The sequence below is a fragment of the Psittacula echo genome, assembly GCF_963264785.1.
Source record: "Psittacula echo genome assembly, chromosome: 9".
In the NCBI taxonomy this organism is placed as follows: Eukaryota; Metazoa; Chordata; class Aves; order Psittaciformes; family Psittacidae; genus Psittacula; species Psittacula echo.
In genome coordinates, this window is record NC_137745.1 from 9,186,975 (window position 1) to 9,214,067 (window position 27,093).

Sequence of the window (27,093 nt, forward strand, 5' to 3'; positions counted from 1 at the left end):
CAGCCATGTTTAGGCCTGTGCCTCTGTGTAACCTGCTTCTGTGGGAGACGGGGTTTTGCTCTACCTTTTGTTGTGCTTCTAATTTGCGAGCTTCCAGTACTCACACACCACCAGTTACTGTTTGAGCCCTGCACTGGGGACCACTGCTCCAGGCTCTGCTCGTTCTCGGTACTCGGTGCAAACACCTCCATGAGCTCTCAGAGATGTTTCAGGTTACATAAACCAGAATTTTAAATAGTGCATTTTTCACAACATTTGGAGCACGTGTTTGTGAATATAAATTCTCAGCGCAGCGCCAGCAGAGTTACTTCAACAGATGCAGAACTCTGTTACTAAGAATAGTTTCTGCAGTTATCTCCCCACACAAATTTTCTCCTTGGGCATTTGCAATGTGCTTATCAACACTGCAGAAGATCATATATGTATGTTCACAGGGGTTTTTTTTCCCCCAGAAAACAGCCTGCAAGCTTTCTACTCTCAGGAGCTATTGAAGCTCTTCTGAAGCCACACTGAGTTTCAACTGATGAATTGGAATTCTGCATGGAAGGATTTGGGTACAAGCACAATAAGGAAATTTAGCAATATCTCTTTTTTTTGTTCTTTTTGTTCTTGCTTTCTCTTAGTAAACAGCAACACTTGCTGGCAAGAATGGGAATAACAGATCAATGTGCTTATTTTCATTTGTTGGATTCATGTTTGTTAGTCAGCCAGCTCTTTTATAGCTGTTACCCAGTGGAGGATTTACCTGGTGAGGAAAATACAATGTCTTGGCACAAGATGCAGACTCCTTCCTAAGAACATTAAAGGTGTAAAAGCACCTGAAGTCACATCTAGATTTTACTTGTTTGAATGAAAGCTGAATTCTCAGCATTTTCACACTGAAAGAAACAGAGTGCTCTCAGGAGTTAGGCCAACAGAGCTTGGTCACCAGTACACACAAGAAAGAGGTAATTGAGGGTTGCCTTGTTCCTCATTTGCTGAGCAGCAGAACTTTTATAGGGTGTGAAACTGTGGTTATTAACCATAGTTAGTGGAGATTGTCTCATTCTCATACACTGTTAAGAGTAACTGTTCGTACTCTGTTCAAGCAGTGCTTCTGTTGCCAGTGATGTCAGGAGATTTACTTTGTTTAAATAAGAACAAAGGCCTTGTAGTCATTGAAAGTGAACATAAAAGAAATGCAATAAGAACAACGTACTGAAAATAAGCACAGTTTTAAAGGTATTTGAGTGCTTAATTCATGGTGTTGTCAAACAGAAGTGCCCTCACACAGTAAAAATACGGCCTGGAGAAAAGAAAGAGTGGAAACTAGCAAAGAGACTTTGGATCTGATGAAGCCAGAAAGGGGAAAAATGGGGGGAAGAATAAAAAATAACTGGTTTCGATGGAGGTTCGGGCAGCTAACTTGATTTGCCCTGATGTCCTCTCTGGGTTCCATCACATCTGGCATTTTTGTGCATGTTTTAGGTTAAGTTGTGAGATCGCATTGTTTCTTGTGCATGGGACAACACAGCCCTAAATCTTCGGATGACTTTAAAAACAAAGAGAGTTTTTGTAGAAATATGTGGAATAATGTGTTTTGCTTTGGTCAGGAGGAAGAATCCTTTGCATGTGGCATGATTCTGTAAACATCACTGTTGCATTAATGCTATGGAATTGGCAGTTGGATGCTCTTGGATAACTCTGAGACCAGAGAGAAACTGCTGGAAGGAATGCAGCTCTCCATGCTTTGCGAATAGCAGGGGATAAGCTTCCCTACTAAATGTTTTGTAATTTCTTTTAATGCGTTTGATAATGGCTGTTGTAAAGGATGATGGTATTGATGGTGTGGTCTGTTGTGGTGGTTCTCATCTTCCTAGTGCAGGTTCCAGTTTGTTGGCATCGCCAGCTGTGGCAGATCCAACCTCCCTGGGTGTTGTCCCTACCTCACTCCAGTGGTTTCACCAACATCTGGATATTTTAGGGTTTAAAACTCCTTTTTTTCCAAAGGTGCCATTTCTTGTACTCAACTTTTACATCTGTGGTACAAACGGTATGTCTTAAAAAATATAGGGGGGGGAATCTGTGCTGGATTATTTACAAGATTCCCTAAACTTGGAGCTAGCAATCCCGGTCTGGCTCTAAGTGTTACAACCTTTTTCTCACCTAATGACTGCCAACATGCAAATCCGCCTCTCTAGTCTGGATTCATCTCCTAACATCATTGTACAAACTGGTGTTGGAAGGAAGCGTAGCCAGGCCAAGGAGCCTGGAACCTGCTGTCACGTACTTTGCTTGTCTCTACCTGGGAGCAAAAGTGATCCCTGAAGTTCTGTAGGATTCCCCCCCTTGAAACAGGGAGTAGGAGTATGGGGAGGCAAAGGAAAGCTTGGGATTTTCCATATCCTTGTGCCTAATTTAAACCAGTGATTCAGACAGCCGAGAGAGACAGTTTATCTGTTCAGCTATGGTATAGGCGTTGCCTCTTCTCCTGCCAAATACCTTTGAGGATGGGAAGGGACAACATGGTCCTTCTGGAAACCTGAGAAGCATGATGGTGGTTAAACAGGAATAAAATAAACTTCTTGTAGGTTCTGAGTCTGCTGAGACTGTGCTGCTATTTAGCCCTACTTCTGCTATTTAGCCCCCTCTTCTACTGAATAGAGCAGGGATTGTAATAGAATTCAGGGAGAAAGCCTTTAATCGATATGCGAGGTTTTCCCTGCCCATGGCAGGGGGTTTGGAACTAGATGATCTTAAGGTCCTTTCCACGCCCAATTATTCTGTTCTTGTTTAAGGAAGCCCTTTATATCTGACTGATCTGGGTAACTTACTGTTTTGTGTCTCCAGGAGAAGGCTACCGTATGTGGCTTTGTCTTCCCAGCAGCTGCGGTAGCCCGTAGTGATAGGGTGCAGCATGCTGTAGGTCTGAGATAAGTGTTGGAAATCTACATGTTTATTTCTGAAACACGATACAAATGTAATAACTTCTGAAGATCAGCTATAGATTAGCAAATACTTGGTGAGTCATACCTTCCTCTTGCTGCTTTGGTTTCTTTAGTATGTCATAAACGCTTAGGAAAGCTCATTCATCCCAGATAGGTGTGAAATCAATCTTTGATGCGTAGGGTTGTGACTCAGGGAGTGGAAACAAAAAGGCCACTTGGTGTAATGTCTGCTGCTGTGCTCTTGCCAGATGCCTTGAGCAGAGAAGGGCAATCTCTTCTGCTGTGGTTTGTTTGGGAGATGCTTTGAAGATTATGGATCTCTTCCATATAACATATACCAATTAACTGTGATTAAGAGTGTTGTAGGTAATAGCTCTGCTATGAGGATGAAAAGATGAATAGCACAGGATATGAAGGTATTGGCTGCATATGTGAGGGAAGGCTATGGGGCATTGGGAGTCTTGTTCCAAGGGGAGCGAGGTGGCAGGGAAGCGTGAGGGAGTCGGGCCAGGCAAGAGCTTTGTCCGAAGGGTTTCTGGGGCAGGCGTCGGCAGCAGGCTGGGAGCTGGCATCAAGGTGAGTTTCTGCTTTATCTCCTCGCTCTGGCTTCAGTCCCTGTCTTTGTTGTACGTGTGCCTTTGGCCCTTCTTGTGGAGTAAGCGGGGCCACATCTCTAGAAAATCTTTAAGTCTTTTGTTCTAAGGGGAACTTGGAGCCTTCAGACTCTGCCTCTTGCCTGTTCTTTCTGGCTTGAAATTAAGGATGTCACGTCATTTGCTGTGAGAACTTTCCTTATCCTTATTGTGTCATGTCTATCTTCTGTCTCTCCCAGCAGTGCCATGAGGTTCCCCATCCCTTGCTTCCTGTACTTGCTCTTCGTCCTGGAAGGGTTTTTGTTTATTAGTAAAGTGAACTGACTGCCATAATTTAATACATGTCCTTCACTTGCTTCCCACCTTGGAAGTCAGGATTCCAGATTCGTCCTGTTACAGCACATCTGCTTCACCTTCCTGAGCCATTTGCTGTGTGCTCATCCACGTTGTCCTACAGAGTACTGTTTTGTGATTGTTTTCCTTGTGAGCCTTTTAAAGTGGTCTTACTAATGAACTGTGCTGCAAGCTGAGAGACTGGCAGGAAGCTGGTCTCATGTTTTTAGGGCACATGGGAATCTCTGCAGTGTTCCCACCAGATGCTACCTATTACAGAGCTTGCTATCACAGGGACAGACGATAACCAGCCTCTTGCACCCTGCCACTGTAAGGCTGATGGAGCGGCATTCAGGGTGCTTTTGTGCTCTGTGTGTTTGAGCAGTGTTGGTGTGCCTGTAATTTGCACTGGGCGGACAAACAGGCTGCTTATTGCTCCTGTGATTGCCCAGGAAATGTTCTGTCAACTCCACCCTTTCTTCCTGATGTGTAGCACTTCCCACTGATCCAGTGTTGAGCTAAGCTGGAGAGAGAAGCAGAGAACTGGGTGAGTCATCTCACAAAGCCTTTACAGCAGGTGTCTCACCTGATATGCTTGCCGTGCTTTCTTGTCTCTTGTGGTATTTTTCTGCCCCATCTCTTCAGTTTCTTTAGGTTGTTCTTTGACGAGGTGCCCTTAATAGAAGGCACCTATTTTTTCCATCTGTCTCTGTTTTCCTTTCTTTCCCCTGAGATCTGCGTCCTTGCCTATGGCAGAGGGGTTGGAACTACATGCATGATCTTTAAAGTCCCTTCCAACCCACACCATTCTATGATGCTTGAGAGTGCAGGGGGTTAAGTTGGCAGGTAAAGGTGATTTTGAGATGCTTTCTGCTGCAGCACTTCCTGTGGCAGCATTATATACGATCAGTTGTGCTCATAGAGAATGAAGGGGAAATTCAGTGGGGTGGTGAGGAAAGGAGAGGGCGGACTACCAGCTACAATATGTTTCAAGTAAAAGCTTCTCTCTGTTAGCCTTGTTGCATCAAAATGAGTTGACCATTAACTTCAGTATGGAAAATATGTTCCTCCTTCCTATTTCCCCTTTCTTCAAAGAAAAGAAGAGATCCATGGTAGGAAGTGGCTGGGTTTTTTTATTGTTATTATTAAAATAAGACAAACTCACTCCTTTAGCTAGCATCTATTGTAAGCGCTGCTGCTGTGTCCTGGCACGCTTTTGTCTCCTCCAGTGGCACTTATGTTGTCTGTCTTCTACAATAAGTTCTTTGGGACATGAGTGGTCATGTTTGCTATTTGTGTAGTGGTGTTTGTACAAGATGCTGATTGATGTTGACTGCTTCTTTGTGCTGTGGCAGTGCAAACAAATAATTAAGTAGCTTATATGTGGCAGGTAGAGACTTGGTGTATATATATGAGTAAATGTGCACAAACCCCGTGATATGCTAATACACGGCACTGGGGAGATATATAAAAAGCTTAGGTTTTGTGTCTTGGATAAAAAGTTGTTTTTAGGTAGGGGGAGAGAGCAATTACACCCACAGTGGATAAAATACCCAGTATGTTTAAGGGAATGCAGCAAAACAGAAGCCTCTGGGTATGGGTTGCTGTCTGTTGGAATTGCAGAAGCAAGTCATTCGGCGGCTGGTTTGTTTAATGCTTTCAAATATAATTGTAACTTTTAATGCAGATGGGCACAATCTTTACACACTTAACTAATTTCATTCAAATATGTACGGCAAATGAATGTTTTTATCTTCATCTATTTTTTACCTAGTCTGAAATAAGACTGGTAAGAGAGGCCTCCAATAAGTCCATTTTGACATGGGCCGCTCTTAAGCTCCTCCATCACTGGGAGAAATGTTGTATGGTTTCTTCTTAAAAACTGTAAATATTTAAGGGGAACAAAACTTCTGGGTGGAAACTGCCCATTTAAAAGTATTTGGAGCTGTGTGTTTATTTATAACATTTATGAATAATTGTTACTCAAAGTCTGAGTATTATTTTCTTGGGAAGTCCCTCATTAGAAACTCTGCATCATCCAGGGTGAACCGTACTGTTACTTAACTAGTTTCAGTTCCCAACTGGGCAGAGACGTGAGGAAAAACTGCAGAGGCAAATACAGCATGCTGTGAGTAAGAAAGCAAATCTTCCAGCATCCCAGATACTTTTCATGCTTATTTTTCTGTGTTTTCCTGAACTTAAGCACAGCTGCTTGTGCAGTGAAGTGTTGTGTATATGGAATATTGTTCTGGGTAGCTCAGGGAGAGAGAAGCCAGAGAGAGTGGTGTGTGTGCTCCCCTCATTTTAATGCCAGTGCTGGGCATCCCTAAGCCTGCCATGTACCTTCTACCAGTCTGCATGCCCTCAGTGTGGCTCTGCTTGGGTTATACATCCAAGTATTTGGCCTCTTTCCATTTTCTTTAGAACAGGGACCATTGTTTGTGCCCGAACAACAGTGGCTTGTTTTCTAATTCAAAAAATGCCTTATAGAAGAGGCCTTTATCATCCTGCTTTGCAAATGCGGAAACAGAAGCAGAAAAAGGAGCATCTTATCCCCAGGTGATGTAGATGAACAGCAGTCAGGGACAGAGCCATGGTCCTTATTAAGTCCTATAGTTATTTACATCTGAAGTTAATGTCACCAAGCATAACTCTCCTGTGTTCTTATAATAAGTTTATTACAAAATGTTTCAGAACACAACCTTTCCCTCTGTGCAGACAGAGCCAGCTTATTGCAGTTACTCATTATTGTGGCCTTAAGCTGCGGGCAGTGGTAGTCTGTGACAGGTAGGAATAGCTCAATAGTCACTGCTGGAGATACAGGGCTGGAGAGACGTGGCAGATGGTAATAACACATGCAACAGGCTACTTCTCATCCTTCAGGTTACTGGAAAAGGAAGTTCTTGTGCTGTCTGCTCGTGGCTGGGTCCGGGAAGCCTCTCCTGCGTGGTCCCACATGCTGAGAGTGAACTCTGACCAGCTCACTTCTTGAAGCTGTCGTTTTGTTACACAACACTTTGTATCTTTGACCTTTCCTTAAACAGAACAAAATCAAAAGCCGTTGAGGTTTCTTGTTCTCAGTTCCTCAGTTCTTCAGTAATCTTTCTTTTCTTTCTGTTTTTACTTCTTTTTAAGAGCTGATGCTGTTCTTCTTGGACCTGTATGTATGCATCTCTATGCATTCTGTCGTTCTCTACACAGACCCCAAGAAGTAGTCCTCCGTCCTTACTATGTTGATACTCACTTGCATTCTCCACACTGTTTTCTGGCCCTGTCTTTACTCATCACTCATATCACCTGCCCTGATACCTGGCTTTCACCTTTCTCACGGTGCAGCTCCTCCTGTGCCGCATCCCTTGGGGCTGTTCCTTGCATGCTGACTGCTGTCCTGGCAGCTTCTTCTCCACACCTCTTGTCTTCTTGCATTTTCCTGTCCCCCTTTCTCCTAAAGGAGGCCTCTTGTGCTGCATCCTTTCTTTTGATGTGAACTCTTCTACTTTATTCCCCCTGCCTTGTCCTATCCCTGTATTATTGAAGACTAAGTGAAATTTCTGTAGCTTTGTACCTAATAGCCAGATCTTGATTCTTTGTGTTTTCACTCATTCCAGCTATATCTCTTTACTTCATAGTGTTTTGTACAGCAGAGCTCTTTTATGTGAATTTACTTCATTTTAGATTTGAAGGGTAGGAAAGCAGGTAATACAGAAACAAAGGACAGTAGTAATAGTTAAAAATTCAGATTGCAGGACAAGGAGAGGCTACTTTCTGTATCGAGAACTTTTTGTTAACAACAGAAATGGAAACGCTAAGGATTTTGCTAACTGGCCACTTCTGAGGCCAGTCTAGGATGGGCGACCATACACTTGTGTTAGGACATAAGTTTGCTTTGCATTCAGGAGGGGTTCTGACTTCTCCATGCCTTTTTTCCTTCTATCCTCTGTTTGACTATCCATTAATCCTTATGTCCATGACCCAAACTAGCCGTTAATGCGTGCTTTGTGGCTTACATCTCACTGTGATTTTGTCTTTTTGCCTGTTTACTCGGAATTGTTTGCTTCCGTGGCCTGCAGTGGGATAACTAGGATTTAACATGAAAGCTGTACTGCATGACGTTGGTGATGTTAAAGCCTCACTGTGCCTCTGTTGTAGAAGGGGAGGAATTCAGATGTGGTGACTTGATTTAGTGTGTTCCCATCATACAATAAAGGAAAACTGGCCAACTGAATGGGAAGTGATGGCTTGATTGCATTAAGATTATTGTATTCTGTTCATAAATGATTATTTCCTGTTTCCCCACCCCCTTCCTCCTCCAAACTAATCAAATTGAAGCAGAGCTGCCTTTGCATCTCAGAACTGGGCTTCTTCAAAATGTAGTGAAAAGGAATAAATTAATGTTTTTATAGTTACATTATTAATTTATACGAAATCTCAATTGTTCCATAATGGCAGTGGGGTTTTTTGTTTATGCAACCAATGGCATGTAAAAAATCACTGTGTTGCTAATGATGATCTGTCTGTTGACATGCTATTGGACTTCATGGTATTTTAGATTTGGTCAACCATTAAGCAACTGTTTTCTTATAGTTTGGTAGGTTAATTATGTGAGAAAGTAGGTGCTGGAACTGGTAGAGCTGTAATATAACTGCTAACCTCACAGGAGACAATTAGATTTGTCCAGTGTCCTGTTTGTCATTTTGCTGTGCTTGTCTTGTGTGAGAAACACCAAAATGCAACCTAATGAAGAATTTGTCTACTAAAAGCTTACATTCCACCCATTGCAATGTTTCTGGTGATCTATTGAAGTAGTTTCCTTGTAAACTCTTGGATTGCTCATGTCCTGTGACCGTGATGGCTACAAGAAAATCAATTTTTTTTTATTACAAGAATGTAACTTTTGATGTTTCAGGTGAATGGGTTTGTTCATCAGCTGCTCTTAGCAACTACTTTGCAGATGCATCCTGCAGTCATCTGTCCTAGTTTCTTTCATATTTAGGGAAGGCAAAGGAGCTGTACTGAATGCTGTTAAGTTTGATGAAGGGTGGTCTGGGCCATCTACTCTGAGTCTAAGTTCTGACCCAGGACCTTCAAGCAATGTTTTTTCCATGTGGACACCTGAGTCCAGCTCATGTTATCTGCAGCTTGTCATCCTAAGCTTGGGATGAGGAATAGGAAAGACTTCCTCTTGCAGATCTCCCACGTACAATGTTATTTCACCAAATGTGAAGCTGGTTTTTCTGGGGCTGTTATTTGGGGTTTTTTTGTGTGTGCATATGCTGCTACTGGAAGGTGTTACTTATCACAGGAACAGCCATCCTTTGGGAGTAGTCTTTCCTGTCTTCAGCAAGAAGCTCAACTTTTGTTTCTACCTGAGCTTTGAGCCCTCGGTAATAACGTGGTGAATGTCCTTTTGTTTCAAGGTATGTTGGTTTCAGGAAGGATGCTTAAAGTGTTCTGTGTGACAGTCCACCCTAAGTAGTGATCAAGCAGCTAAGCTGAAGTCAGCCATCCTTTATGTTCTGACATTTAGGCACTTTCTGTTATCTCTGTCCTAAGCCTTGCTGTCTTGTCTCTGTTTTTTACATAGAAATTAGTACTTGCATTCAGTTGCAATGCAACTGAAGTCAGAGGGAAGTGCTGGGACATGGTTATCTCCCTTCTCCCCTCCGGTTCTCCATGCTAACCAGAGAGACCAGCGTGTTTTCTTCACAAGCTTTGGGGAGACTTGCTGTCAAGATGTGTGTGCTGCTGTGCCTGATGGATTGAATGACATTGCCAGATGGATGGTATGCTCAAGTGGCTCTGACCATTGGCTTGGGTTTTAGACATTGCATGTCCAAAGACTTAGTCACCTATTAGATGGAAATGTTTTAAATAGTTTTCTTTTAGTTTACTGAGCAAGGCTCACTAAATTATTCCAAAATCGATGGAATATTGTTTGTTCTTACTGCAATAGAAACGGTTACTTAAAAAACATTTGGAAAAGTTTCCTCAGTGTATGCTTTGGTCTTTCTCTTGACCTGAAATTGCTTATTAGCTTGGTGATGCACCAAGGCTGCTCTCAGAAATAGATCATCAAATACACCCTCTACTACTCTGCTCAGTCACTGTGTATGTTTCCTTTAAAATGCTACAAGAAGCACAGATATAGCTGGAGCACCTACTGTGGAGTCAGGGACAGAAATAAACATGACATTATTATTTTAGACTTGGGCACAGTTCTGACTGGTGGTGTGCCTTGATAACTTTGACAACTAATATTTTTAAGCAGACTTTAAGGTTTGTAGGCTTTGCTAGTTTGGTGGCTAAGCCTTTCTCTTACCAGCTTTTTTCTCTGAGGTTCTTGGTTTGGTGTTCATACCCTTCTCTGCTGTTATAGAAAGCCAAGGTTGTGCTTTTCCGTGGTCATACAGAAGTGGCTCTCCCTCTGTTACCTTACTAAAGCACTTCTGTAGCATTTTTGCCTCCCTTCCTGCACTGAAACTCCTAAATTTAGTAACATCAAAGCTCAAAGGTTAAAATTGCGCTGTGAATTTGCCACAACTCATTTTGGTTGTATTGTGCCCATTCAAACTGTTAAATGGCTATTCCCTTTCTTCTGCTTGGGCTTTAGGAAGCCATCAGCAGCTTGCCAGTGGAGTTTGACCACTGGGTTGCTCTGGGTTTATGTCACTGTTATTACTCCCACCGCTATACCAATAGCTGTCTTTATATTTGCAGTATCACCAGCTACAGGCCTTTCTATTTTAAGAATCCCTGGCATGTTGCAGCCTTTCCAGAGCATGATTTGCACTCTTAGGGAAAATGAAAGATGCATCCAACAGAAAGCAGCAAGCTTGCAGAAGTTTGGATGTACATCAAGTTTCCTTGAGGTGTAACTTAAGAGAAATGACGTCTGGTTATGAATTATGACTGCTGGAAGATTTCTATCACATACAGAAAACTAATGAGGAGAGATTCCGACTGATTCTGCTTAATTTTTCTCAATGCATGTACACTGGTAATGTACTGTATTCAGTGCTGAATAGATATTCACTCAAACCTTAAGTGCAGTGTGTCAGTAATGTCGAGTTGTGACTGACAGTAGTGTTTGGTAAAGATGCTCTGCCATGCTCCTCCAAGCCATAATCTTTTCCTAAACCTTGCTTAAAAGTAACCAAGGTATCTTGGGCACTGGCACTGTTGTAAAATAGCAGTATGCTAACAACCTGTGTGTGTGTGTGCATGCATGTGTTGGATTTGAGGAGGAGAAAGGTTGAAGGCTGACTCACCAGGGTGTTGTTTCGGGGGGAAGGAGGGAGGTTGAGCTGCTCATCGCTCCCTTACAGTCAGATTTGATCCGTTAGTATTTTAGGAAGGCAGTTACGGAAATCTGTCATCTTTGCATGGCGTTCTGTGCTGGGCATGCTTGATGGGGAGAGGAGAATGTATGTAAGGGCTTAGTGGTTTTGTGTTGGCTCAGCTAGCTGATTTTTAGTAGTTGTCAACATTATTAAAAGGTTGCAAGATATCTTTATTTAATTCCATTAAAAGAGTTTGGCTGGTAGGAACACTTAACCTCTGAATCTCTTAAAGTTACAGTAGGTCAACAGACAAACTCGCTTATAGGATTAATAAAGAATACAACAACAAGGGCCCTGTGAGAAAATGACTCTTGTGGAGCCTTGTGTAGGAATGCATGCACAGAGCAGTTATTGAAGAGTAGCAAGAGTCTTGTTGCAACTATAAATGTTCTTCTGTATCTTTCCAAGGGGTAATGAGTGGCTGGACCGCATCATTCCTGACCCCATCTGCCATGGCTGAAACCTTTATAACTTGGATGAGTAAAATATAGGTAAAATATAACTAATTTAAGAGACAAAGACTTCAGTGTTTGTGGACCAAAAATAGTTTGGGTTGGAAGGGAGCCCCAAACGTCATCTGGTCCAATCAGTGTCCAAGTTCAAAGTTGGACAGGGCTTTAAGCAGCCTCCTTGTCTAGTCAAGCTTTGCTTATCTTCCAAGGATCACTAATGAAAATGTTGCAGTGTTCACCATCAGTAACATCAACAAAATCAACATTATTGATCCCAGAGTGAATCCCCCCTCCAAGGGTAGCTGCTGTTAACCAACCCATGCAGTGTGGGTTGACTTGCTGACCACTGCCAGCAGAACTGGGCAGTCTGTCCAGATTTCCTTGCGTCTTGTAGCCATGTAAACAGCAATCACTGCTCTCTGGTTTTGCCTCTGAGCCAGCCATCTCACTGTAGAAGGCAGTCAGTTTGAGAGGCACAGTTTGCCTGGCATGGAAGCTATCCCATTGCCTCTTCACCATCTCAGTGTAGATTGCACCAGTGTCTGACCCATTTGCTTTGCCCTCTTTCTAACAGCCCCACAACTAAATGCTCTTTACAGGGAGCAGCCAGCCAAGATCTAAGGCAGAGCAGAGGACTGGTTTCTAACATGCTTTCTTTTGGGTGGAGGGCTTAACAATGCTTATGTTTGCAGAATTGACCCTGAAGGCCAGGCCTGTTGGCTTTCCTTCCATCTGCCAGGCATGTTCCTGTGCTGGACCCACTGCCTGGATGTCCCAGTTTTCAGAACAGTCTCAGTTGTACTGAGATGTACATTGAGACTGGGAAGAGTTTGTTTCCTATTGAAGAAATTAATTGCTGGTGACTTCTCACATTCTTCTTTCTTGGTTTTGTCGCTGAATATTTTCCAGGACCTGTTTTCTTCCTGTAACAGTTTTGGTTGGGAAAACTGTAGGTGTGTTTTGGTGCCATTCAGTCAGGAGCAGCTAATATTAAGAGGAAAAACTAATCTGATTTTCAGAAATTGTGGATAATAAATTTTCAGTAACAGAGTTTTTCGTTATTTAAAGTGCTAACAAAATGTGTGTATGTACACAAGCTGTGTTTGAGTGCACAGAGATTAAGCTGGCTATAAATAGCATCTTCCATGACCCTGCTGGAATTTTCTTTAAGCTTGGAAACACTGAAGTGTGTGTTTTGTCAGTATTGAATCATGAACCCTGAAGAAGAGCTAATGACTTCTTATTTCTCACCCCTGATCTCCAAGCAGAGCGTTCTTTGTATGAGCAGGAGATCAGTCTGAAACTGTAGCTCAGGCTTCATTTGCCTTATTTAACTGCATTTACTCGCTTTGTTCATTGTGGCATTCTCTTTTCTGCTCCAGTTGGTGTGTTTATGAAAATAATTATTTTCAACTCATATTATCAAACCCATGCAAGCTGTGGGTGACTGATCAGAAAATCTGCTTCATTTTCTGTTGTACTTAAACCCAAGCTTTTCCATTTGAACATCTTGTAAATCTTCCCCTTGTGAAATGCACGGCTTTCTCTGTTATCCTGTCTCCCTTAAGGAAGAGGTGTAGCTGGGACTAAATGAGCAGCTCCTGGGACAAAAGCCATATTCTCTGCTATCTGTCCTGATGGATCTGGCTGTAGACAGTGCGTTTGGGTCTGAGATTTGGTTCTGGCTTTAAAAGTGTTCCCAGGGTGTGCTGCACCCAATCTGGCTGGGCTGCAATTAATGTATGTTAATGAAGTTCTGCCAACAAAACAATGAAAAGATGTTTAAACTCCCCCGTTTGTTTGAAATTGAAATGTTTTGTAGGAAGATGTGAACTTTTTGGTAGGAAGCAGTCAGATTGCTTTGCATGTCCTTTTTTGATGCAGAATTTCTTTCAGCATATATTAGTACTTAAGCGATAATAGATGCTTTGGTAATCGGTCGAATCTTTGCTTCAAGAATCTTTGCTTTAAAATCTGTCTTCTGTTTCTGTATAGAACAGAACTGTAAAAAATAAATTTCAGAGCTTGACTAGCTCTTGTTTGGCATGAAGTTGTAGAGCACTTAAAATTCCTCATACAACGGCTTTAATTGCTTGCTAATCCTGCCTGAAGATTGGCTGAGAATGTCAGCTCGGTTCTGCTGTTCCTTAGTTTGAGTAGCATAGACCACAAATGCTTTGAGAAAACATACTAGAAGTATTTATGGTAGAATGTGAGTAGAGGGGTATGAAAAGCTATGCCTAGAGGTCAAACTGTTGACATTGAGGTGGCTGGCTATTGATCTGTATCACCAGTCTGACAGATGTATAGCTATTGTAGCATGAGTTAATAATTTCTTGGTGTAATGCAAAATCAACAGTGAGTTGACCTGAGCCCCTGAACATGACTCCTATGGAAGAAGATGGTGTGCAACACTGTTCCCAGTGCCACTGCTCAGCTCCACGAAGCCTTCCTCAATGCACAGCAATTCTGGACAAAGGCTGACTGATAACCATGCCTTCCTCTTGCCTTTCTACGTTGTGTTGAGCTTTGATGAATGTGCTAGTACTCACCGCTGGCTGCTCCCTTTTTTTAGAAACAAATCTTACCCTCAGTAACTCTATAGCCACGGTGAGTAATGGAGAAATCATTGCTCGTTAATGATTCACTTACAGGTTCCTGTATTGCTGTTGCTCAGTCACTTGTGTTGCTGTTCTCTGCAGAAGTATTGCTCAGACGAGCACTTAGACCTGATTTTCATAGTTTCAGTAGTGTTGCTGTAATGACAGGGTGGCAGGTGTCTGCCTTCGATTACTGATCATCTGGTCTAAAGTGTATCACTCCAGAGCTGGTCGCAGTGATGCTCTCTGCAAGCTTGTAGACAATCAGTGCCTTTGAACCCTGCAACTACTTAAAGACAACTTTAAAGTTGTTTTGTGTTGGTCTGTGAAAGCTGTGCATGGCTATTTGCTGAAAGACTGACCCGTCCTGCTGTGTCAACTCTTGTAAACTAAAAGGTTTATATGTGAAACTTCTCTTTTCCATTTTGAAACTTATTTTCAGGTGAAGTTCTCATCACAGTTTCTGCAAGATGTTTGGGTTTTGCACATACACTTGGTGATCTGCTTTCTTAGGAAGCGCGGGTGCTTTGCTGTGGCAGTTACAGGAATGGTACATCCAATAAAGCAGCAAAAGCAAACGTCAACTCTTAAGTAACTCAGCTGCAGAAACAGAGTCCTGAAAGAGATGCCTGGGGTCACCCAGTCCAGTCCTTTGTCTTAGTCGTGCATGTCATATCCTCCCTGGGCTGATTGAGTTACGCAGACAAAGCTTGCCTAATAATACGGCTTCCTATTTTGTAACAGTCATTATTGTAAAGCTGGTTCATGGTGCCATTGTTCAAATAAACCAGAAAAAATAAAATGAGAAAAAAAAAGTGAAAAGGGGCTCACACAAGAACAAGAGGATGCTTTTGCTGCTTTTGGCTTGGTTACTTCCTGTAAGAACAACAAAGCCACTTGCCATGCGATTCTTGGGATTGTTCAGCAGCAGTCAACCCAAGAATAGTAATTAATAAGTTAAAACCCCTGAAAGCTGCAGGATGTTAACAACATGGAGATGCTGTGGCCTGACTTTTGAAGATGCAGTATCTTGTTTTATCTTGATGTCTACTTGCCTTCCAGCATGGGTGGCCAAAGCCCAGCGGCTTCAAGTCATTTCCCAGGAAGATACATGGGCTAACAGAGGCCCTGGGCTTGGGAGTGCTATGATTTGATCTGAGACTGGTGAAAATCTGCATGTGAGAGCAGAAGCCGAGAGGGACAACCGCAGCTTGGCCATGAGCTGTTAGAGGAGAATCTTGAAGGGAGGGTCGGGTAGAATGGGCAGAGTTTCTGATAAAAGGGGATGAATTGCACCCAGTTTTTTTATAGCTTTTAGGTGTTCCTATAATTTATTTTATTCAGGGGGAAAAATCAGAACTTTTAAACAAAAGTGGTTTTTGTGTTGTCTTTTGGTTGGTTTGTTATTTTTCTTGCCAGCGGTGAACCAGGTCAGGGCCTGTGCAAGGCAAGGCTTCCATGTCATCATTCTCCCCCTGCCATTTCACAGCAGTGGCTTCATACCCTCTCTGTTTTCTTCCTCTTCTCTTGCCCTTCTCCACTTTCTCCTCCCTGTACGCTGCCCTTTCCTTCCTGTCCCACCTGTTTGCTCCTGGAGCAGTTGGAGCTGGCGGCAGTGTGCCAGGGTGCCGCGGGAACCGGGAAAACAGCCTGCCAAAGCACCTTTCCCTGCCTGAATCCATGAGCTCCGGGACGCTGCATTCCAGAGAGCTCACATTGGCATCTGCAGTGAAGCGTGTGCATAAAGTGGGAATGTCTCTGCTCAGATTTTTAATTGAACTCTTGATATCTAAAGTGAAGGAGCACAAAACCTGATTGTTTTGGGGGGTTTTGTGAAGGGACAACCCCTTCAAAAAGCCTCAGATTGCTCCACATCATGTTGATCCACATAAATTGTTCGAGAGTCCTGGGCCTAAGCTCCTATGGGAAACGGCAACTGGATCAATGAAAGAAAGCATTCAGCAGTGTGCATTTTATACAAGCATTTAAACTTTTTTGTGGTGTTGTTGTTTTGGTTTTGTTTAGTAATAAAAGGAGCAAAGCTATTATTAGTGACCATGGGCTTGGGAGTTTGCTAAAGCAGCAATAGTTACTCATCTGTTTTCATTTGCAGAAGTATTCTAACAAAGGCAGCCACAAATGCAGCGGCGGGGTTAGGAGGTGGATGGTAGGAGTGGAAGTACAGTTTCTGGAAGCCCGTGCTTACTAAGACCTTTCTGTCTAGTCTTGGTTTTGTGGCCATCAGGAACACAGTTCCCAGCGAGCTCTTGCCTTGCTGGATCAAAACGTGGAAAGAATGAATTCCCTGGGTAAGTTCTTGGTCCTTTTTCTTCTCTAAGCTGCAGCAGAGTTGTACAGAGCAATTGTCGCTTGTGAGGCCAGCATGGGGCTGCGTCTGCATGTCAACTCCTGCAGCTGGCTTGCAGGAGTTGGAGAACAAGCAGTGTTATGTGATCATTGTGTTCTATTTCTCCCACTCCCATCCTGGCCAGGTAGGAATAACATTGAGAATTTATGTGATGCACAACACAAAACCCCCAAACCCGCACAAGGTGGTAAATATTTCTTTGCTTGTTTCTCTCTCCTCTACAAAACAGCCTAACAAGCATGCACAAGACCTTTGTATATGCTTTAATGTTCAGCCAGCTGGTTCATGGTTGCAAGTACTGTGCAGTGCAGAGCTGATACGAGTGGTGGGGTCGATGCTGCTGTGTGATCGGATGCGGTGAGGGTGAGCGAGTCTTCAGCTAACAATACTGTAGTCAAATACCCTCTGTACCAAAAGAGCATTAGCCCATGGGGAGTGTATGAAATACTCTGATTTCCTTAGGTTTGGAACTACGTCCATGCTAAATTTGGTTACAACGCACAGAATGTATGCTTGAATTCAATGCTGTAATTAAATGCTCAGTGAAAGTTGCTGTCTAATAACCTCATTAAAACCAGCCTCTCTTTCTCCCTAGTCCTACAGCACTTGCAATTTGAGTTTCAATTTACTAGGACAAATACCACAAGGAGTATTTTGAATAAGAAACATAAACTCTTTGATGTAACTTTAATGTTGCTTAGATGTCTGTGTGCTGCAGATACGGACTTAAAACTGTGATATGCAGAAGAGCTAAATAGAACATGGAGTTAGAGGAGGAAAACTCCTGTTTTGTGCATAGAGATCTGTTGAGGTGGCTGAGTCACAATGTAGAAAGTTCCAAGTGTTTTTCTAGTGTCTGAAATGATATTCTTTGTGGGTTTTAGATAACAGATTAGCAAGGGAGAAATAATTGAGCTGCTTTATCAGGCTGCTTGCAGAAACATGAAATTTAGCATGATAGTTGAATAAAAGTCTTATCTGTATTTATGGTTGTTAATGGTCAGAAACTGCCATTTGAAAGGATGGATTTAGCAATGTGTATGAAGATTGTAAATGCATCTTTTTACCTGGATTTTATACAAAAAATGTTTTCAATACCCAATACCTTCTCTATGCTACATGAGGTAATAGTTTGCTTTCAGATGCCAAACTTTTGGGAATAGTCTGATAGAATAGGAAAAAGGTTACACGTGGTGATATTTTTACCCAGGGCATTTAGGAGGGCTTTTTTTTTTGCTTTTAAATTTTTAATCATCCAGTTTTCTATTGTTTAGAATAAAGGTTTTGCAAGGGCAATAGAATATGTAGACATAAAAGTTTAAACTGACCTGGTACTAAAGGGAACAAAGAGACCTTCACACTCTTGAAACAGGATTCTGCGCAGAGAACTTCAGCTTGTTTGGGTTTCCTCCACAGCAAACAGTTTTTTGCAGTTTACTTTGGCAGTAATTCATACCACCATTATGTATAAGAGGAATGGAAGGATGTTTCCATAGCATGTTGTTCATTGCTGTGCGGAAATGTAGTTTTAAATCTGTTTTCTGTAGGTACATTGAGGGTTTTTTGTTTGTTTTTTTCCATTTCGTTGTCTTCTTCCCATGCATTTATGGGTTCCCAACCCCACTGGAAATAGTAATATTCCTGGTTTTAATTGGAACAAGAGAAATATGTCATTTGGCCATTCTGGCTTGAAGTTCACTGTTTAAATTCTTGTGCATGTGAAATGTTAACCACTGCAAAAATGCATGCAGAGTGAGTCCCACCTTGTGTTTGCATAGTTGGTTTATCAGTTCCAAAGAGTTTCACTGAATGTGAGCCAAAAGAACATTAAAAAAGGATGGACTTTACTATAGAAAATTTAAGAGATTTCTGCCAATATCAATTTTTGGCTTTCTGCTCTAGTTACAATGGAAATTTTTGCAGAATTATTACAGAAAAGCTCTTGTGTGTTGCTCCTTAGAGGGTAGCAATTGGACAGTTGATCAAAGGATGCTGCGGAATGCTGCAGTGAAGGAATGATAAATAATCAGAAACTGGGGTTTTAAAACCGTTGCAGGTAAATCTAGAACATGCTGGACAATTTCTAACAAAACTGACTTCTTCAGGTTTTTTGGAGCAAGGTTTCTGGGAAGCCAGATTGTGTGGGGCACTTTTTTGTTCAGGGTGGGATAGTATCAGCACAGGAGAGTGATGTTGGAAAATGGGTGTTACCCATGAGCTATCCCTGTAGTAATGCATCCTTGCAGTTAGCAGTTGCCGTGGTTCAGTGAGTGGTTTAGGGATTGGACACTACTCTCAGCTTTTTTCCTTGAGCTATTTTGGAAGTGTCATGGTGTTCTAGAGGGGAATTGGACCATTTCTACGAACTTCAGCCTGTTACTTGCATGTGGGCATGAAGAGGGCATTACAGCCTCAGACCATCTCAAACTGTGATCTTCTGCTTTCACTGGCATTGCAGTATCCTCTTATTGACTTTTTTCATGGCAGTATATGGAGGTTTTCCTTGAATAAGGAAGAATGCTGCAACTTACCTGAACTAATAACTTCAAGGCTATTTTGTGGCTGCTATCAGTCTTGCGAGCATTTGGCCTGGGAACTGCGTTGTCCTGGCTGGCTCTGCAGTCTCCACTTTACCTGATGCTCATTCTGCAGACTCGTGGTGGGTGGTGAAATGTGTTTGGTTTTTTTTTTTTTTTTGCCTAGGGCTTTTTTGCTCTTGTTTCAGGGAATTTTTGCATCCCAGTCTGGAAAGATGTAATGTGCTGGCTTTTTAGTAGCACTGAACACTTGTTAGAGTCTTAAAATCTCATGCATAATTGTTCAAATATGAAGACTTGGGTTTCAAAGAACTTGTGTATGGATTTAATCTGCTTTATTTTTTCTTTTTCAACATCAACTTTTTCAGTTGTGTATTTTGTAGATCATCTCTGCTTTCCCCAATTATCTTTAAAACCCAATTTTAGCAACATGAGCTAATGTGCCTTTAGAAAGCGCTTACTCTGCCAGACAGGAGGGTGTTTTTCAGGTTCCATACTTTGGTTTTGGGTACTTCTTAATTATTACTTTTTTTCAGAATAAGTGAGGCAGTATTAAAAGAGCACTGGAGGCTGATGTTCTTTGTTCCCAGGCTGGGAATAACGTGGCCAAGGAAGGTTTTTTTTTCATTCTGTTCCACTTTGGAACTTCAGCGGAAATTCTGGACGATAAGTTCAGGATGTTGAACAGTAATGGGATACCAGGATTGGGGTTTTTGTGCTGCTGTAATGGACTGAAAGGGTTTTTCTCCACTAAACTTGCAAGGAGGTGTTGCAAGAGCCTGGCAGGTTCACCTTCAGTTATGTCTTGTGTTGCTTGTTAGTGCGAGGTGGCACAATAAGACACATGACCCTTGGCTACAGAGGATGGGTGATAGTGCGATTTAGAGATGTAGTTTAAACTCGTCTGTACTCACGAGGCTTTGTGTCCTCAAGATGTTCTGCTCAAGATCCTTGTGTTGAAAGTCATTACAGGAGATGACATCTTTGTCAGATGATGGGTGCCTACTGGACTCTTCAGCTGCTGTCTTGTGTCTTTGAAAGGTGTCCCTCTTAAATCTAATCTGGATTAAATCTCTTTTAAAAAAATCTCTCTGCATGCATTTTGTCTTCTTTTGTCTCCTTTTGTAATGGGTGTTTGTTGTTTTAATGTTTGTTTTGGGAGGATGCCTAATCTTTGGGTTATCAGTTTTTGACTGGGAGAAGTAGGTGAGCTTCTACGGATTAGCCCATATAGCCACGCAGTTTAAAACATGAGAGCTCCAGCTTTCTAGGATGGCAGACAGTGGTGGGCAGATGAAGGTGTGCTGTTAAGACTCTTGAAGGTGAATTGGCTTAGCTCTCCTTACAATGTCAAACTCCTTGGAAGGGAATGTGAGTTTCCTTCCTTTATCAAAGTCTGCTGGAAGGTATATGCTGCTTGTAAGCATCTTGACCTGAAAAAATACTTAAATTGACTGACCAGTTTTGGCTGTCCAGTCTGGACTGGTAAAAGTACCTGCAGTCTGATCAGGAAGCCACTGCCTGCAAACCATAGGAGGCCTTCTAAGAAAAGAAATTGTGGTAGGTGTGCTTTTTATTTTCCTGGTTTTATTTTGTTCCTCCACTGACTAAACAAACAAGTGTTTTTGCTTGAAACTGGTGACCTACTTGAATGTTTGATTTAGGCAAAACTTCATAATGCTGACTCTGCAGGCCAGTTAAACCTGGTGTGGTCAACAGAAAGCAAATAGGGACTGAGGCTGATTGTATTGATATGAACTAATAACAGCTTCTTCTTTTCATCACCTGCTCTTAGTTTCCTAGCTATAGCTTTCTTTCTGTGCTATTTAATAGCTATTACTATTTTTACTATTTTACTATTTAATAATGATTACTATTTTATTACTATACTAATATTAATAACTATTTAATAACTGCGCTATAATGTGGTTAGTTGTTTGTACCACTCGATGGGAGTTTCTGCCTATTTATGAAATACATAAAAGGAGGAACCTTTTGCATGACAAAATGACCTTTATTTGGAGCCTATTTTTAGACCTTTTCCTAATACTAGTACTTTAAGTTAGGCTTACTCTGTTTGAACATGTGGCTGCCCCAAATTAAGGAGGCACTGGCACACTCTGGTCTCTGCGTGGGTCAGTGCAGAAATCTGGGGAATAGTGTAGGAGCCAGGCACAAAAGATGGGGTCAGCTAAACTGTAGTCCCTTGCTTGCAGAGTGGTGACGTAGGCACTGGAGTGATTTCTAAATTAGTTAGAAAGGAGGGGTTGCATTTTTGAGGTATTATTTACTGCTTCAGTTCAACACTTCTGAACTCTGGCTCACTCAGCTGCGCTAACATGGGAGAGGGTACAGGCAATGGTATTCCCAAAGGTGGGAGTGAGGAGGAAGAGAGGACTTCCAAGAAATTTCAGTACAATGGCTGCTGATACTCACTTTCCAGCTGACCAAGTGTGGCAGATGATAGGAGGAGTGTTTCATTAGAGTCCATATGGGCTGGTAGCTCTAGAAGAGCATCTTTGTTTTGGAGGGACCCACTGAGAAGCTTGTCCAAGCTAGCACGGTCACCTTCGGCGTTTGGCCATGCTGATGCATGTGGAGCACCTCTTCCATGCAATACTAAATTCCAGCACTACTTCAGATCCATATGTTCTGCCAAAGGGTTTGCTTTGTCCTGCATCTGTCCTGTTGGAGCTGGAGGGCATCTTCTGTGGGACGTAATTCATTACTGGCTGGTTCGTTCACAGTGACCTACTTTGATTAGGCAACAAGTCTTTATCTGAAAAGCAGCAAGTTGTTCTGTTGCCAGTCCTCCAGTTGGAACTGGTTTCAGGAGTGGACTTCTCAGAATAAGACTGGTGGTACCAATTTAGTGTTGTTCATAGCTGGTTTATATCACTTGGTGAAATGCCAGGGTTGTTCTCTCCCGGGTGTTTGTTTCTCTGCTGTATTTATAGACAGCAACACTCATCCCTGTCAACTTCCATTTTGTGAGATTAAAATGTCAAACTTTTCTTTAGCTTACCACTATAAAGCGGGCTCTTGTTTCTCTCGTCACCTCAATTTCAGCTCCTTCTTGAGCAGAGGTGCCCAGTCAGGACCCCTTTACCCACAAGGTCTTACACAGATGTCTTCTACTGCGGACACCAGCAGTTCTCCATCCTCTCTGGTGTTACCTTGTCTGATACAGCCTGAGGCTGCTGCTTTTCTGCAGTGCTGGCCACTTGGGACTTTAGGAGTGACTCATTCCCCTGGGCTCTTCTCTGTCCCATTGAGTTTAAATTCATCATAGAAATACCATATGATGGACCATATCCTGTTATGCTTTGAAAGATCCTAATGGAATTGTGGCAGCTCCCCAGAAGGATGAGCTGTTTTTCCTGAGCTGTGTTTTGAAACAATACAGAGCAAATCCAGCAGATACAAGTCGAGGAGAATTTTGCTGTGATTAAATGGGTTACTTCCCGAAAGTGTCAATGGATCCAAGCATAGAGCCTTAGCAGAAGCATTAAGTACAGATGTTTCGGGTCACTAGAGAGGAGACCAAAGTGCTGATTTTGGAAGAAAATATGTGAGAATATGAAGAGGGATCCAGGAAAGCCCGTGAGCAATTTAGGTATGTAATCTGGTAATAACCTTAAATGCTGTCTCTTTATAAGGGGAGAAAAAGCAGTATAATTCTAATGTGGTGTGAGCTCAAGACAGTGCCTCATGGCTATAGTAAAGGCTGATAGAGTTGAAGCGTGATTGGGGATCTGGAGTTGTTGAGCTATTTGCTTCTTTGAAAATGACAAAGCAGTGATCAACCAAGAGGTTAATGAGAGCAGGACCAGGAGGGTATGGTGTGAGTCCCCATCCTCACCCACTGTCGTGCCGCTCCTGGCACTGTTGTGTGGGGTGATGTTGGTGTTTCACCTTTTGCCTCCTCACCATTTTTAGCCCTAGCAGTGCAGTGCCAGCCAGCTGGCTGGGGAACCAGGGAACAAAGCTCCATCTAGTGTGTAAAGGGAGAGGTCTTGGAGCTAGCAAAATAAGATGATGTCCTGCAGAAGATGGCTTTCCATAGCCAGTGTTAAGGGAAGTTTTGTTCTGTTTTGGCTATTTTGATAACACTTCAATAGGATTGCACTTTGACTGTGCAAGTGTTAATTGAATAAGTTTGGCATTCTGATGATAGCTGATGCGCATTTTCGGTACCCTGGCGTGTAGAGAGGTTAATGCTGGCTTTGATACAATTTTAAGTAGTCTGTAATTATAGGCAAAATTAAATATGTGTCCTTCTGTTAAGATCAGGAATTGCATAGCCAGGTTATAGTTCTGTGAAGCAAAGGGACACAGGACTATAATGATTGTATAATGATTATATAAGGTTAACACTTTTAAGGTGGAATATCAGACTTCTTTGTGCAATCTTAAACTACTTGTCTTGGGGCTTTCCGTGGTTTCTAGCATGTTGGGAATATTGGGGATCCTTCTTCTGGAGGAGGATCAGGAGGAATTTAAGAAGGAGAATGAAGAGGAGGTCAAGGTGAGGGGATGGTTTCTGTTGATGACCTCTCTGAACCAAGAAGTTAAAAGAAATGGGAGGGTCATTTTGCTCCCAGCAGCATGTTTGTCAAGGATTCATTTTGCAGGAGCACGCAGCTGAGCCATTATAATACAGCTTTTTAGGGACAGCAGTACTGTTGGCTGCTGGGCTCCAGCAAGTCTAGAACTATACATCGTTTTTGGGTGACGTTGCTGCAGGTTTCACAGCCTGGTTGACTATTGTAGCACTGTACAGTCCTCTGCTGTAGCCTAAAATAACAGGAGGTGTGAGCTGCTGCTCCACAGTAATGGTGGGTGCTCCTGCAGGTACTTTGCCAAGGTCACAAATGTTAAATAAACCAGATTAAACAAAACCCTGTTGGGAGAATTCATGATTAACTATAGTCTTTGCAGGATTTATTCGTTATAAACTAAGTCCCTGCCTTTATTTTTTGTCCTAGTAACTAAAGCAGATGTGAACTTCAAGTCCAGTGAAACATTTTTTGGCTCTTGCTTCTGTTTACATGATTCAGGAGTTTGCAGTAGTTCCACAACAAATATAGCTTTGAACAGAAATAGCCATTCAAGTGCTATGCTTCTGGCAGTGCAGAACAGATTAAGAGGGTCTAAGAAAAAGGCTTTTAAATAGTTTTGAGTTGGCTGCTTTTGAGTCCTTTTTTTTTTTTTTACCCAAATATAAACCAATAGCTGTAATGCATTTTGACAAGTAAGAAGTGGTATTCCTGCAGCGAGTTCCATGGGCAGCGTGTCTCAGTTGTCATTAAGCTGTGCAAAACATAAACCACGCTGAACAGTTTTACTCTAAAATAGTCTGTTTTCTAGAGCTGCAGTAGTGGAAGCTGGAGCTTATTCCACCTTCTGACTGTGCCATGAATATCCTGGGCAGCAAGACTGGTATATCTGTCCTGCAATTGCTGCATAAATATCTCAGAGGTTGGCGAAGTAACTTGTTGCTGAATAAAGGCTTTACCTCCACCCCCAGCCTTTCAGCCTGCACAGTAAAACAATCCTCTTTGCCCCAATAACTCTTCCACAAACAGCAAAAAATGTGGAAGAACTATGAGCAGTGCTTAAGGACTCTGACATCGAAGGTTGTTTAAAACATGGATGCTGAGGAATTGATTTCTGCAGTCTGGAGAGTTGCTTTGTTAGAAAGAAAAGTTGCTAAAGACACTCCCTGATGTGATCAGGTCCTGTAAATGAACAGCTTGCACTGTGGCTAGAGATCAAAGTGAGAGTTTGCATAATATCTGTCTGAGATTATTTTAATGTTGGAGTTATTGCAGTAATGTGTTAGGGGTTGGTTGGTTCCCTTGCACATACTAGTCACTGGAACAAGCAAGTCCTACACACTGATAACACTGACCCATCACGTGCCGAGCACTGAATTCACTTGGTTTTCATTATGTCTGTTGGGGTTCTTAATCATTTAGAGCAAATCTTCCACAAACACTTTCCCTTTTGCTGCTTCAGATCCTGTTTGCTGAGCATACCAGAGCCAGAATGTCATCTGCAGGAGATGAGGCTTTGAGCTGCCTCCTTGTCTTTGGGAAGCATTGAACAGTGGTCTAACAGTGGAGTCAGTAAGCAGAAAGCCTCGGGGAAGCAGAAGCGTTTAAGCTGGGAATTGCTGGGTCACAGTAAGCCTAGAGGAGTGTGGTGGCTCTTTGGGAGGGAATCTGAACATGTGAATGATGGATTCACAAGCTATGAACACAACATGGTCGAGTCTTGTTTTCTGCAGGGCTGCCTCTGTGAATAAACTTGCTATCCAACTGTGTAAGTGACAGATAATTTCTAAACCAAGATTCATTGTAAAGGTGATGTGGAGTCAGATGTGGCCACTTTGTAGTTGCAAAGTACCAAAGTGTGGTGATCATACATCATCTTCCCTCTCAGCGACAGCGTTATCTTCTCTATTTACCCAGCTAAAAGGAGGTAAATTCTGTATTACAAAATCAAGAACTAGAGAGGTTGTTGGTGGAGTGTTACCTCCTCCCTTTTTCTTTTATCACCTCTTGGTTGTTTTAGCTATCTGGCTCTTTGTTTCGCAAATGTGCATGGAGCTCTTTAGAGAGAGAAGTACCCATAGATGTGGTGTCTGAAAAATGTTCAAAAAGCCTTTGACAAGGTCAGGTTTTCAAGTGAAAGGAATCTGCCTGTGCCTGCCTTTTATTTTTTCCCCTTTTAATATCGTTTTTTAAGCCTGTGATGGCTTTGAAAGTTTAAGGAAGAGCACCAAACCAGTATTGGGTGGTGTAGTCACCTACGTTTTAAATTCCTTTTAACCCTTCACTGAACGTTTTGAGGAGTTTAAGGTATTTGTGTGTAGGTGTCTTCACCTGCCTGCTACTTTTCTGCCCAAGGGATTCAGTTTGTGTTTGCAGAGTGAAATTGTGTGTGCACCATCATACTGAGTCTCTGTACCGTTAGGATTGCACGTCTAGGTCTTGAGATGCACCTCTAATGGTTCCTAGTTGGAGGTTCACCTAGGTTAACCTTGTATGTGAAGGAGTTAAGTCCCAGAAAACAAATTGGTCTTGCACCCACCTTTTCTCTTGGTCTTTTTTGGTGATAAAGATCGTGAGAAAACCGTGCTGTTACAGACAGCCCTTATCCACTCCTCTGATGGCATTAATGGCCTGATCACACCCCTTTTAATTAATGAATGGGAGAAGTGCTTTCAACGCCATCCCACGTCTTCCATTTCTCCCATTCCTGCAGCAGGCTGTCTGTCTGCAGGAGGTACAGCAAAGGTGGTTCAGCGGCTGGGCATGGGTCTGAGCATCACACTCAGCCCCACAGGAGTGCTGAGAATTTATCATAGAATACCAGGTTGGAAGTGACCTCGGCTTGCTGCAGACCCACACCTTGCTCCCGGGTGTCTTCATCAGGACTTTGTGCCATACTCTGATGCAGGTGAGACAAGATGTAGCGAGATGCTGACACTGAACTTCTGGGCTGGTTTGGAGTCTTTGTGGTACCTGAAGACCTTGCGCGTGGCTGCCTCAACCCGTCCTTGGTAGGTGCTGGATTGCACAGGTCTGCAGTGCTGGCAGGCACCAGGCACTGCTGCCCGTGTTGCTGCTCCATGGGGATTGGAGTTGCCAGGTCCTTATCTGGAGCCACCCCTAGGGGCAGCCTGCCTGGAGGCTGCTTGACTGCTTGAACTGGAGGGTGCTCAGCAAAAGCCCTTGGACATGAGATTCAGGGGGAGATGGAAGCTGTTAGAGTTGAGACATTCATGCCTTGCTCCACTGACAGCTTCTGTCTGTAAGTGGTGCTTTCACAGAGCGATGGCACTGTAAGCAGATTGTGTGATCGTCTTGTGATGGAGGTTGTGTTTGGGAGCTAGCAATTCCATGTCTGGGAGCTGGCCACTGTGTTCTGCGCAG

The 27,093-nt window shown here is 42.6% G+C and overlaps 1 protein-coding gene across 6 annotated transcripts in view; it reads left to right on the forward strand.

Annotated features, from left to right (window-relative positions):
• The window catches only part of MITF (melanocyte inducing transcription factor), a 101,804-nt gene that overhangs the window by 23,591 nt on the left and 51,120 nt on the right, over positions 1-27,093 (forward strand). Inside the window, exon 1 of one of the 6 annotated variants that reach the window (XM_080625717.1) lies at positions 16,941-16,976. The exons of the other annotated variants lie outside the window; for them this stretch is intronic. The gene's annotated coding sequence lies outside the window, so the exon portion shown is untranslated. Of the gene's footprint in view, positions 1-16,940; positions 16,977-27,093 lie in introns of those variants that run through there. 6 annotated transcript variants of the gene reach the window in all.